Source organism: Nematolebias whitei, chromosome 8 (genome assembly GCF_014905685.2).
Source record: "Nematolebias whitei isolate Nwh7 chromosome 8, NemWhi1, whole genome shotgun sequence".
Lineage (NCBI taxonomy): Eukaryota > Metazoa > Chordata > Actinopteri > Cyprinodontiformes > Rivulidae > Nematolebias > Nematolebias whitei.
The window spans coordinates 5,224,413-5,239,695 of NC_056505.1; positions in this window are offsets into that span (position 1 = coordinate 5,224,413).

Here is a 15,283-nt window from a genome sequence, read left to right on the forward strand (position 1 = left end):
TGTTCAAAAATATGCCTCCACGTTTTGTTCACAACCTCCACCACCCCGTGAGTGATGAGGCAGCGGTTGTAGACGAGAGGCGTTAATAAGCATAGCTTTGTAGAACGCTCCAAAGTGACCTGCACGGCATGGTTCAGTGTACACTCGGACGGTGTGCCACAGTCTTGGGACGTCATTGACCGTGTTGCCTTAATTAGTGTCGTCTTGTTGATGGCTTTTGTCTGAAGCTGCTGTTAAACTCACCTGCACACTTGTGCACCTGGGTCATCGCGGGCCGCTTGGGTCACTCTGAATACCTGGTCCTTGACAACTTGGTCACCTCTCCACAGCCAACCAAATGGTAGCCATTAGCCTGTGGAAGGAGGCCACTAATAGCCCCATTAGCTGCACTTTAAACTCTTGCGGTGTCCCGGCTACCCGATGATGACACTTTAGCTCTTCCAGGTAATCCCAGAGGCCCTTCACTGGCAAGATGTTTCAATTAACAGATTTGTTTGCTTTCCTCTCCTCTGACCTCATTTGCATAGCAGCCTTGCTGACACGCCGCAGCTTTTCAGTCCCTTCTTTTTATTCTGCGGCGCGCATCAGATGGCACAAAAAATACCAAACATGCTGCAACTGCTTTGTTGTTCCAGAAGTATACAACCAAAGTGGTTTGGAGCACGGAAAGTTACAAGATGTTAGCAAGCACTCCAGGGCAGAGTGGTGTTGACGCTCATTCCTGTTCGGTCTTTGTCAACGGGGAGATCAGCATTTTCTATGCTAAAGGACAGCTGTTGCTGGCAGGCCCGCTCTCTCGTGGTTCGGGGCAGAAATCTGTCAGGGTCGTATCGTAGCCAGTGTGCTCTCCCCGTCGGCGGGGGCAGAAAACCGTGCCCCAGAGCTCCATGCATAGCAATGAGGCCAGACAGATGTAAAAATCCACCGTGGGTTTACAGCCTCGATGCTCTGCGTTTCCCCGGATCGTCAGCGTCGACCTCTTTGAGCCCGTTTTGACTCTCATGATGCTAAACTGCATTTCGGCTGTTTGAGAGGCCCGCAGCAGGATCCAGACATCCTTCACTACGCTGCTGGTGGATCTGAAAACGTCACAAATCTCGGGGTGTAACTAAAGCTCTTTATGAGAGATTTTATTTTGGTTAATGTTTGAAATTTCAAATGCTTTATTTTATAAAACCTAAACTGATTTTTGGTGGGGAAACGGTTTACTCCTCAGACTGATGAGGCCCTTTGGATAGAGGGCGAAACGTCTCTCTACATCAAAGAAACTGTCCATATGACTTGACTGAGCATTGTTGGATTAAATAAACGATGTTTAAAATATATACGTTTCCAATCAATTGTTTCACATAATTTACAGTTTTATGTCCAAGAGTTCAAAGTTCCTAAAGTTTGTTTCCAGGTTTAAAAACGACTTCTTTGTTTTTATTGTCTAATGGAAAACTTTTATTTCTCAAGCAAAACTAAATTCTTCTGCAACGCTAAACTGCATTGCAAGTTAATGTTGTCAAAAGTTACCTGAGGTTTTAGCGCTTCTTTGGCTGATTTTTATTTTGAAAAGTTTGCGTTTCAATAAAGTTAGATGTCAAATTAAAAGTCTTACTAGTTTGTTTTAGGTAATTGAAGAAATTATTGATAAAAGCAGAATTAGAAAGTGTTTGTTCTGCATAAACAAAGTGTGAATGCTAAATGACAAACTTACTGAAGAAGCTGAAACGGAGCAGATAAGAAGCAGAACACTGGCTAAATGCTAAGAAAGGCTAAATGGTAGCTAGAAGTTAACTAAAGTATAAAGCAAATTAAAAGTGGTAAAAATGCTAGAGGGAAGAAAAGCTTGGCTTGAAGGTTAACTAAATGCTAAAAGTAGCAAAAGTTAAGTAATGCTTAAAGTAGCAAATGGTTAGCTAAATGCTAAAAGTAGCAAAATTTAAGTAATGCTTAAAGTAGCAAATGGTTAGCTAAATGCTAAAAGTTGCTAAATGGTAGCTAAAAGCTAAAGGAAGCAAAAAGCAAATCTAAAAGTAATAAATGCTATCTAAAATCAGAAACAAGTTAGGTTTATTAAAAGATTAAAATAGCAAAAGGTTAGCTAAATGTTAAAAGTAGCTGAATGCTGAATGGAAGCTAGAAGCTAAAAGCAGCAAAATGCTAGCTAAAAATAGTAAAATGCTTGTTAGAGGTAGGAAAGGTTTAGCTTAAAACATCAAAAGGCTAAAGTAGCATACGGTTAACTAAATGCTAAAAGTAGCCAAATGGTAGCAAGACGTTAAAGCGAGCAAAATAGCTAAAAAAAAGAAAAATACAAGTTAAAATAAGAGATTCGTTTGACGCACCAAAATGGAACAAGAGCCAAAGGTTAGCTAAATGCTAAAAGTAGCAAAATCATAGCTAGACGCTAAAAAATGAAACGTTAGCTATATGCTAGAGCATAGGGTTAGATAGAAGTTAAATGCTAGTTAAAAGTAGCAAAATGCTAGCTAGAAGCAAGAAAGAATAAGCCTAACAAAATATAATAAATGATTAGCTAAATATTAAAAGGAGCAAAAGTTAACTAGAAGCTAAATATAGCAAAAGGAGAGCTACAAGGAGGAAAATGTTGGTCAAAGCAGTAAAAGGGTAAAGTAGCAAAAGTTTAACGTTTAAGACAAAGGTAGCTAAATAGTAGCTAGAAGCTAAAAGCAGCATAAGAAGACAAAAATAAATCAAGCAGGTTTATAAAAGAACAATGTTTTTTAATGATTTTTACTGAAGATATCTGTATTTTAAGGAAATAGTTTCTAAACAAAGTTTAATATTTTCAAATGTTTAAAAGTAACAAAAACACAAACAGCATAGCACTCGTCTCTTTAGTGAAGTGAACGTTTTGACATGAGATTTCTTTTTTAAAGACCTTATTTAAAAAGATTCGGTCCATTCAGAGAAAAATGTCAAAGATGGAGGTAAAAGGAAACCTGCACTAAATGTAGGACTCCACGCGTGTGGGAGATGTAAACCAGTCCGGACCGGCGTGGTAAATATGGAGTCCATCTCGCTGCTTAATTGAGTAAAATATGCTAAGGTCTTCTTAATTATAGCTGCAGCCGTTTCCATCACTGCTGCTGCTGATTTAATTGCTGCATCCGGCAAATCTCTAAATTGCACAACTTTTCTTGCAAACCTGCAACTACGCTGATGTCTGTAATTACCGTCGATCTGCTTTTCTAATCAGAACAAACGTCTCGGCCAAGAAGCAGACGGCCCCGAGACGCTTTGTTCACACGACGTCTTCGTCTGAAACGTCTCGTTCTCTCTGCGTCTCTCCTGAAGAGCGATGGAGTCTGTAGAAAACTGAAGAGCATTTTCCTTCTGATTTCAACATTTCATTAAAAAATATTCTTCATTTCAAACTTTAGACAAAATGAAAACGATATTTAAGGGAGGAATAATGTTTAATTGGTTTTAAACTAACACAACTGTCTTCCTGCCTGTCCGTCTGTCTGTTGTTCTAGTTTGTCTGTCTCTGTCTCCTGTCTCTCTTGTCTGTCTCTCCTGTCTGATTGCCCATCTCCCATCCATCGGTCTAACAGACAAGAGAGTGAGTCAGACAGACAGACAGGATGGACAGACAGGATGGACAGACAGACGGACAGGATGGACAGACAGAATGGGCAAACAGACAGGATGGACGGACAGGATGGACAGACAGAATGACGGACAGGATGGACAGACAGAATGACAGACAGAAATATAGGATGACAGACAGAATGGGCAAACAGACAGGATGGACAGACAGACGGACAGGATGGACAGACAGACAGACTGACAGGATGGACAGACAGACTGACAGGATGGGCAGACAGACAGACAGGATGGGCAGACAGACAGACAGAATAGACAGACAGACACAGACAGAATAGACAGACAGACAGACAGGATGGGCAGACAGACAGACAGCATGGACAGACAGACAGAATGGGTAAACAGACAAACAGAATGGACAGACAGACAGGATGTGCAAACAGACAGACAAGATGGACAGACAGACGAACAGAATGGACAGACAGATGGACAGGATGGGCAGACAGACAGACGGAATGAACAGACAGACAGACAGGATGGGCAGACAGACAGACAGCATGAGCAGACAAACACCAAAAAGACAGACAGGAGAGAGACAGACAGAGGTTTTAATGTAATTCAGACGAAATGTTTTGAAGAGACATCAGGACAGCTGCAGGATAAATGTGTCCACAGCTGGGGACAGTATGAAATAAAGACAGGGACAGGGGGACACAGATAACTGGGGGAGTCTGGGGCTGGTGGACACAGCGTCTCTTAACTTGTCTGGAGACGGACAGCTCAGATTCAGATCGTCCTCCTTTGTGTTCTCGTCGGTAAGAGCCGGTTCTGAAACTTCATGTTAAAATAAATCAAAGAAAGCTGTGACAGTCGGGGGGGGGGGGGCGTTCTGCAGGTCTTTATTTAAACAACTTAAAGGTGCTTCTTGTTTTTGTGCGTGCTGGCTGAATCTCCGGTGAACTCCTGCTTTCGGTGGTGTAAGTCACACGTAGCCTGTTTTCGAGCCTCCAACACTTCAGCTCGGCGGGCCGGCGCTTCACACGTTTTGCTTCTTGGCCCGTTGGAGGCTCAGAAACACGGTCCTTTGGACACGGTCGCCCTGCCAACAGATGGTGGAAGCATCTTTACGTTCAGGGGATGGAAAGTGACAGCAGAGCTGAGCACGCTACTTAAATAGACTTTTTCCTCCGATGTAAAACTAAATGTTTGTTCCTGAGAGGCATGTTGAACCGGAGACCGCGCAGAGACGCTGTCAGAGGAAGACCTTCGTCTGGAGGCGTGATGTTTACATTAAACTGCTGTCGAGCCTGAAGACGATGAAGAAAAGAGTCAAATTAAAAGTTAGAAACCCTCTTCTGTCCGTCGTATGAAAATACACGATCAGAGATGTTTCTCACAAGTTTCTATTCAGGAAAACTAGTGAAAGTAAATAAAAACTCAACAGTAGCGTTTCTTGAATGGAGGCACTCGTGCTTTTAGTTCTCAGTACGTGTTTGGGATGACTCTCAGCTACTACCACCCCTGATGTGGATATCTGTGGATAGTTGCGTTGTGGAGAAGAACTTCAGTCATTTAAAAAATATATTTTTTCTTTGAAGCAGCGCAGAGTGACTGATCATGATGAATCGAGGGAGCAGTTTTATCCACCACCAGGTGCAATGACGGAGCCAGGGGGTGGCCAGTGGTGGCCTTGACCACCAGAGATTAATCTTCAGCCACCCCAAATCATTTGAGGAAACTACTTTTAAGCAATATAAAACTGGTTTACATATACCTATATGTATATGAACAGTAGTCCCTCACTATATTGCGGGTTTTGTAAACCCAGTTTTTTATATTGTGTGTACTGTACGACGTGCTGTGCACTAGAGCTGTCATTTCTAACCTGAAACCCGGCCCAAACCGACCCGGATTAGGGCCGGGCCGTTATGTGATTAATGGGCGGGCTGGGCCCATCTCGGGTTTTTAATTCAATCAGGATCTGCCGCGATCCAATTATATGATAAAATGGCCTGCCATACATCCACCAGCCGCACGTGGCCATTTCACCGCGAGCTGACCGGCCTTGAAAAAGGTAAAAAGTTAATTTAATCTTCAGATGGGACTGTACTGCCAGGCATTGATTCATCGCCCAAATGGACGATCATTCACCCGCTGAACTCGGCGGACGCACGCGGCCGATGACCCAAACAGGTGAGATCCCAAAGCAGACATGTCAGAGCAGGATCGGTGTCTGAATAAATCAGAATGAAGGCAGAAGCAGGGATTAAGTGCTTTTTTCAGGCCATGAAAGGACAAACGCCCCCTCAGCTCAGAATCTTCTGCGCATCCCCGACCGTTAATAACTAATTAAAAATGTCAGGTTTTTTCCTGGTTCGGACCTGTAATTACTGTTAATTTGTCGGGTCGGATGGGATTCAGAAATTATGACTACATGCTGGGGTCGGGTTGGATCAGATTTTTTGGGCCCGAATGCAACTGTGCACTACTCTACGTTCATCTCATCATCATCTTCATCGCGATCGGCAAAGTGTTTAAAAACATATGAATTCTTTATGAGAGTGGGAAAGGTTAATAAAGAGCATGGGAAGGGTTTATAAAGTCTTAAATATATATACCGGTACAGTGTTTACGCTACCATTATACAAGTGAACCGAACTGCGCGTCGAACCGACCCCCCCACCCCCCCTCAATTGGCACTGATGTAGCACTAAGCTAGCTGTGCGTAATACAGGCGCACTAGCTAAAAAGCTAAAGGCAGCGCTCACGTTGCTTCTTCTTTCATGCTGAACCCCCCCCACCCCCACCCCCCCTAGCGCGCTCGAAAGCTGTCTGCACAAACAGCGCGCAGCTGAAACGTCTCCCCCGCCACCCCCCATTGACAAATATCACAGATGAGATGAGCACCCCACCCTGATAAGTTTTGAAGGGGAAACTGAATAGTAATAATCTAAACAATAATAAACAACAATAAATAATAAAATAAATATAACGCTGCTACTTGGCGGATTTTCTCCTTCCAAGGGAGTCTCTGGAACGCAACCCCCGCGATAGGTGAAGGATCACTGTGTATACGTATATGTATACATATACGTTTGTGTATACGTATATGTATACATATACGTTTGTGTATATATACGTGTGTATATATGTATGTGTATATGTGTGTGTATACGTATGTGTATATGTGTGTGTATATGTGTGTGTATATGTGTGTATATATGTATGTGTATATGTGTGTATATATGTATGTGTATATGTGTGTATATATGTATGTGTATATGTATGTTTATACGTTTGTGTATATGTATGTGTATATGTATACATGTACGTATATGTGTGTATATGTATGTTTATACGTTTGTGTTTATGTATGTGTATATGTATACATGTACATATATGTATACATAGCGACACACCAAAATGGAAGTCTGTACTTAATCCATCAGGCCCACAACATGCACGGACAGATGGACAGCCGAAGAGTATTTCCCCTCTTCTGTCCTCATCGAGGGACAATCGGCAGCCCTGCAAGACGTTGTCTTAGCCGAGTATTTCCTTTAGAGCAGTTAAACTGTTGGAATATCTGCAGTTGTTATCATCAGATGAAACGATGCAATTAGTTGCGGTGTTGGTTGAGCAGCGCGTTCAGTCCCTGATTGTAAACACTCCGAGGACGAGGCGCTGGTGTTGGAGGTGAGCACGATGAAAACGATCCTCTTCTTCCCTCGCAGCGTCTCAATATGTCTAATGAGGCATCAGGATGAAGTAGTTTGTTGTCTCTTGTAAGCAGATGGATGTAGGCCCTGATTAAAACCAATTAGCTCCCCCCACACACACCCCACCCCCTCCAGATCTAAATAACTTTTCTGTCATTAATGCACATATTTTACACCTCATTAGAGGCACGGTGATTGGAGGTAGAAAAAAAAGAGGAAGTGATTTGCATTTTAGATTTGCAGCGTGCTCAGGGTGCAGGGAGAGCTGCGATGAGCTGAACGAGCTTCAGGAGCTGACGCCACGACGACTAGCTGCTGTCTGCACTGTTAGCAAAATATCATGAATCACTGTACAGATTTTAGGGAAACTCTCAGGATGAACTGCTGCAAGAGACAATTCCATTCAAGATGGCTGCCACAGCTAATCACCCTTTGAACGTGCTTTATTGGCTGTAACTGTTTCCCCTGTTGAGTTAAAATTTGATGTGGTAGTAGCTGAGACTGAGCCCCAACTTATACCCTGAGCTCTAACTGATCTGTGTGTAAACTTTGCCATCAACAATTAGAATCAACACTTTGTCTGTTAGCAAAATATCTCATGAACCCCTGGACAAATTTTACCAAAACTTTCAAGAAAAAAAAATATTGAACGCACATCTATGAAGTGGTCCTGATGGGGGAGTGGTGGTGCAGAGGTTAGAGAAGGTGGGCTTGTGATTGGAAGGTCGCTGGTTTAATTCCCCGGATCTACAACATTAAAAATGTGGGTGAGAAAGGTGAAACACCCACACCTGTCTCCATCTTCATTTGCCCCACTTTGAGCCCTTGAGCAAGGCCCCTAACCCCCACCATGTGCTCCTCTGGCTGCCCTGGATGGCAGCTCTCTGCTCCACACAGAGAGCTGTGGTAGCTCAGCGATGGTTGCGTCAGGAAGGACATTCAGCTTAAAAATAATCGCCAAGTCTTCGTTCGAGTTAGTTCTCTGGCAACACCTGAAGAAGGAAAAATATATACGTTATGGTCCGTATGTCAAAAGTGTCTCAAAATACACAAAGCATCGAGTCCAGACAAATTTTAGCCATTTTTTTAATAAACAGTCACCTGAGGCAAAGCAGGGAGTCAAGAGCCCCGGCCAAAATAAATATAAGGGGAAATATCCTCGAACCAGCCCAGCTGCTGACCGTTGGACTGGGACTGGTCCCCAAACCTTTAATCCAAAGGACTAACCCTACAAACCAGATCCCAGAAACAGGACTGCTGATAGCTAAAAGCTAAAATTTGCTAAAACATCTAAAAAAGTTGTCAAAAAGTCAGAAAGAAGCTTAACCTACAAGAAGGAAGTGGAAAGAGCTGAAATGAGCTGAAGGAAAATGTAAAATTAGCTTTAAAAAGCTCTAAAATTTGCATAAAACAGCTAAATAGCAGCTGAAATAGCTGCAACTAGCTGAAAAAAGTTGAAAGGAGTATAATAAGCTGAAATTAGCTGAAAGAAGTTAGTCTGAAAGTAGTAACTTGAATTTATCTTAAAACAGCTGAAATTAGCTATAAAATGCTTAAAAGTAGCTGAAAAGGTAGACCAAGCTTAAATTAGCAGAAGAAAGCAGAAAAACACATGGTTGCCCAATTAGGCTAAAAGAAACAGAAATGAGCATATAATAGTAGAAGTTATCTGAAAAAAGCTGAAATTAGCAAAAACAGCTGAAAAATGGCTATAAAAGCAGAAAGAAGCTGAAATTACAAGAAGGAAGTGGAGAGAGCACATTTTTGCTGAATTAGGCTGAAAAGTTTAAATGAGGGGAAAAAAAGTAGAATTGGCTGAAAACGCTTAAAATAGCATAGAACAGCTATACAATAGCTGCAATGGCAGAAAAAGCTAAAAGGAGCAGAAATAATTTATAGAAGCACAAAAATGTTGTTGGCAGAAAGGAAGGATCTGAAACAAGAATAAAACAGCTGAAATTAGATGAAAATAGATGCAAGATGTTTAAATTTGCAGAAGGAAGCTGAAGCTGAACAAAATGTGAAAGGAGCAGTAGAAGGTTGTAAACAACTCTAAATATTTGAAGGATGGAAAATGATCTAAATTCATTTTCTATGAGGAAAAACGGCAGAAACGGCTAAATATTTCAAAAAGCTAAAGTTGCACCTAAACCAAAAGTCATAGCAGGATTGTCCTGAAAGAGCTGAACGTTTTGATTTATGATTTGTTGAAATGGAACAAAAATTGTGGAACGAGAAAGATGACGAAAAAACGTACAGAAGAAAAATGGATCACGGTGGAATGAATGTTTCTTAAACGTTCACACGATAAGCAAACATTCAGAAAAATGACGCAGTCTGCAACTTCATCTCACTCAAGATGGCCGCCACAAGTAAACGACCCGAAGGAAGAAAACAAAAGTTATAAATCTGAAACTCTGGAGGGAAACGTGCGTTCCTTCAAGGAACTGGAATGTTTTTCAGGGATCCGAGTGGCCGTCCACAGTCTAACAACCTCCCCCTTCCTCTGCGTGTTGAAATGTGCATCGTGGGGTGAAACGGGCAAGATGTCGCCTGATTTTATTTTTAATCTCCCCTTTCGCTGCCGAGCGTGTCGTTCGGCGGCACGTCTTCTGAAAATTCCTCGCCTCTCTCATGGAAACATATTGGGGCAGAATTCGCCAGCTGTCGGCCGCCTCTCCCTTCTGCTGCCATTATCCTCAGGCCCCACCCTGCCTTATGGCCCGCCAGGCTGCCAGGAGTCGGGGCCCGCTCCAACTCTAAAGGTGGCTCTCCTCGATTGAGGCCATCATCTTACACCCCCACCCCACCACCACCCTTTACCCTTCCCCTTCCACCACCCTGTGTACAACCTAGATGCTCCAGAAACACACCGTCCATGTTTGTTGCCATGAAGTGTCGCACGCCTCTCATGTGACCATATGTCAACCTCTCCATCCCCCTCCATCATCCCACAACATGTCCGTGTGCGCACGATACACGCCCTGCAGCACCAGAACCTCCTCCCTCCTTAAAGGAATGCATGTCGCCCGCCACCTCTCACACCAGAGGTAGGCGTGTTCAGAAATGACCGAGCTGTCTCCACTTCAAACCTCCACAGAAACACTAACTGCAGTTTCAGATGCATCTCGTGTGATCCGTTAGTCCTTAGACTGTGTGCTGGGTATGACGCTCAGCTACTACCACACTAAATTTCAGCTCGGTATCTGTAAAATATACTCAGGAGTGGCCATTTTTGTGTGGCGTCCATCTTGAATTGGGTGTTGGTGAGCAACTAATACTTTGAATTTCACTCATATCTGTGCAGTGGTTTGTGATATTTTGCTAACACTGTTGAAAACCATTCCAACCGTTTATGACAAAGACTTAAACACAATGCTCATGTTATGTGTTGCAATAAGACGGGAGTCAGTTGTAGCTACTACCACACCAGATTTTTGTTCAGTTTGGTTCAATTCAGTGAAATTTGCTGTGGCAGCCATCTTGAGTTGAGTTGATTACTTGCTGAGTTTTACCTTGTATGGTTTGGAGAGACATGAACAAAAAGACTGGAGACAGAACAGGAAGTGGCAGAAATGAAGTTGTTGAAGTTCTCCTTAGGAGTGACAAGGATGGATAAGATTAGGAATGAGATCATTAGAGGTACTGCACAGGTTGAACTGGGAGACGAAGTTAGCGAGGCCAGACTGAGATGGTTTGGACATGCCCAGGGGATGGACAGTCGTTTGGACATGTCCAGAGGAGGGACAGTGGGTATATTGGTAGAAGGATGTTAGAAATGCAACTGCCAGGACAAATATGGATGCAGTTAGAGAGGACATGGAGGGAGTTTTAATGTTTTCCTCCTGTGGAAGCCTGGATTGTGTCAGGCTGAGTTCCTCCTCTGCCCTCAGGCCACGTGTCATATGCTGCTGTAAGACCTGGGGGGCCCGGGGACTCGTCTTTGTTGTCCTCTAATGGAATCCAGCTTCTGCAGGGACCTGTGAGACGTCGGCACGCAGAGTTGCATCTCGTCACAAAACCAGTAGGACTTGTCAGAACCATCTGAGGAGAGAGAGCGATTTGTCTGAGACGCATCTCAAATGTCAAATCTGTGAGTCTGAGAAGATCTGGAGGTGGACTCCTGAGGGGACAGAGGAGGACCACTTAAGTGGGCCGCATATGAGACTAGTTTTGAGTTGTGGTTGAACTTACTGTAAGAGCTTCTGTTGGGGTTCACATTCTTCAAAAGAGCAGTTTGTTTGAATCACTGTTTGTCTGCACCTTCAAATCTCATCAAAGATGGCCGCCACAGCCAATCGACATTAGGCAACACAAACATGTCTTGAACCTCAATGAGGTTTGCACACTCGGAGCTAAATGTTGGAGTGGTAGTACCTGCAAATAATTCACAACTCGTGCTCTGAGTGCTGACGGGTGATGCAAGAGCAAGCAGCACGTCTCATGAGATGTGCACAGAAGGTTTTACCAAAACGTCTACAACTTTATCATTTCTCAAAAAACTAAATGTTCACTCTGCAGGCAAAGTGTTCCAATAAATCTGTATATCGTAAATCCAACTTTCAAAGCGCTAACGGACGACTTTTACATCACTGAGGTGAGACGACGTCGCATTTCTGCGACAGAGTAGGCAGGAAGTGCAACGATTAAATGTGTTGGACACACGAAGCCCGGAACATCGTTGATGGAGCTCGTTGGAAGAAAAGAAGTGAGAGGTTTTGGACTTGGTGTTCGGGGTGACGGTTCTGTTCACGCTCAACGTAAGAGGTTGTGACTAGGCTGTGAGACAACGTGTCATCTTCTGCGCATGCGGCTCTTTTCAGGGCCGTAGACCATTCAAGCTGGAGGAGGTCGTACTTAAATTAAAACGTGAACAACTGGACGAAAAAGAAAATCTGATCTGAGTTTAAAACAAAAACTGCAATTAACAATTAAGACGTGCGTCGTGAGCTTTGCTTTAAGGCTATGAGTCCGGAAGTGACTCGTATCAGATTTTTTTTTTTTATCAGTCTTTATGGGGCAATCGGATTTAAAAAAAAAATCCGAACCAGGTTTTGTTCATCTGTGGTAATCGTATACCACAAGGTGGCTCGGGCATCTGGTTAGGATGCCTCCTGGACGCCTCCCTGGTGAGGTGTTTCGGACACGTCCCACCGGGAGGAGACCCAGAGGAAGACCCAGGACATGCTGGAGGGACAATGTTTCTCAACTGGCCTGGGAACGCCTCAGGATTCCCCCGGAGGAACTGGCCCAAGTGGCTATGGAGAGGGAAGTCTGGGCCTCCCTACTCAAGCTGTACCCCCGCGACCCGACCCCGGATAAGCGGAAGAAAATGGATGGATGGATGGTAATCGTATACATATCCAATGTTTTTCAACGGTCTTTTCCCAGTTCATCCAACTTTTACCTTCAATGGAGGTTTGTATGTCCCAACATGAATGGTATCGACACCAACGTTGTGCAGTTTAAAACCTACAAACATCTTCAGCTACAAAAGTCCAGTTGCTTCATCTAAAGCCCTGGATGACTGAGAGTTCAAGGTGACTTGGTCATTCGCATCACACGTGGTACATGAGGTGGAACAAAATTGTCTACCCAAGGTCTAAGTTACACCCAAAAATATAAAGTATAAAAATAAACAGGATACAAGGATATCCAAGGAATCTACACCAACAAATGATACGAACGTTGGTGTTGGACCCTTTCAATACAAACGAGATGGGATCTATATTTGAGTTACCTTCAGTCTGATGCTCCCGTTCCAGAAATGTGATTCTTCTGTAGGCAAGACCGGTTGACTTGATGACTGTTGCTTTTCTAAATACAGCGCCACAGTTACTCATAAATCATGTGCTATAAAGAAACAAATCCAGTGTTCAAGTGTTAAAAACCTTAGTGGTTTCAGGTGTGCGAGTCTGAGCGCCTCTCCCTCTGGAGTCCAGATCGGTGGCGTGTTTGGAGCGAGGGATCATGGCTGACGTTTCCTCATTAGGATGATCGTTAGCCTCATTTTGGTGCTGTCACAGCCAATCACCGTTACATCTCTGCGCCCAGAGCGCCAGCAGCACCGAGGGTGGGAGAATCCATCTGAATACCTCAATAAATTTTGTCTTTTTAGGAGCTCATCGACTGAAAAGTTTATGAAGTGAGGCGCAGGTGGTTCGATCCACCTTATGTGACCAGGAAACGATGCTGTGGATAAATCGGGCCAAAATATGAATCCTCGCCCTCCACCGAGAGGCGGACACACAAAAATGGTTGTGCTTGTGTGTGATCGTTTGCCTGTCTGTTAGCAAAATATAATTGAATGCACCTGAACTGGCAGCCAATTCAATTCAATATGGCTACCAGAAAAATAACACAAAATGGCGTTTAAGCTAAACTTTGGTGTGGTAGTAGCTGAGACTGATCTTCAACACATAATCTGAGCTGACACGCAGCGCAAGATCTTTGTTGACAATTTGTTAGCAAAATATCTTGTGAACCAAAAGTGTACGTGATTTACATTTGGTTATATCCCAGTTCAAGATGTCCGCCAAAGCCAACTACCCCTAAAAAAAAAAAAAAGATTGTAATTACGACAATTTTACAAATATTAAGCTACATTCGGTGTATTTGTAGCCGAGAGATTTTGACACAAGTCAAGATGCCAGCTCAAGCAAGTTTTTGTCTTGTTACTTTTAGCTAGTGCTTTTCTTTTTCTTCTTTCAGTTGTTAGAAACTTTTGCTACATTTAGCTGGCCTTTCATTACTTTTAGCTTATAGTTAACTTTTGCTTGTTTAAATTTCTATCTAGAATATGTTACATAGGCTTTTGCTACTTTTAGCAAACATTTTGATACCTACACTATAGCTAGCTTTTTGCTTTTTTATTTTGTAACCCATATTTTGCTACTTTTAACTAGTTTTTGCTCTTTTACCAGACCTTTTGCTACATTTAACTATTTTTCTGATGCTTTTAGCTAGCGTTTAGCTACATTTAGCTAGTTTTCTGCTCATTTACCAAACTTTTTGCTACATTTAACTAACTTTCTGATGCTTTTAGCTAGCCTTTTGATATTTTAAAATCATCTTTATTGTCATTGCACCAAAGCACAGCGAAATTACATTTGGGACAATTTTTTGCTCTTTTACCAGACCTTTTGCTACATTTAATTGTTTTATACTTTTAGCTAGCGTTTTGATACTCTTAGCTAGCGTTTTGCTACATTTAGCTAGGTTTTGCTCATTTACCAAATGGTTTTCTACATTTGTTTGATACTTGTAGCTAACGTTTTGCTTCGTTTACCCAGTTTACTTTTTGCTCATTTACCTTTGCTACATTTAATTGTTTTATATTTTAAGCTAGCATTTTGATACTTTTAGCCACTATTTTGCTACTTTTAGCTCGTTAGTTGCTACAAGCACTTAACTGTTTTATGTGATACACTTGCCTAAGCTTTTTGTACTTTTATCTAGATTTTTGCTACTTTAGATATTTTTTTCTCATTTACCAAACTTTCACTACATTTTACTGTTTGATACTTTTAGCTTGTTAGTTGCTACATGTACTTAACGGTACCTTGTGATTACACTCGCCTAAGATTTTTATAGGTTTAGCTTGATTTTTGCTACTTTTACTAATCCCTATTCATACTTTACCTAAATAGATTGTTTTTTTGTTTGTTTTTTTGCTTTTAGCCCACATTTTTATAGTTTTAGCTTTTTGTTGCTACTTTTAACTAAGACTGATCTTCAATACATTCTGAACCCTGAAGATGGTGTGAGATCTTTGCAAAACCGACACATTTAAATAAAACATTTGTACTTCTACGTACATGGCTTTAATTAGGTCTGGTTATATTGTGTTGAATGTGGTCTGGTAATAGCTGAGTCGTTCACAACACACTCTGGATGTCTTCAATTCAATTCAATTTTTTAAATTAATCTCAAAGGGAAATTAAGTATTGTTGTAGCTCCTCATCCTGGTTTCATTAAGAGTTATAGATGCTGGTGGCTGTGGGCAG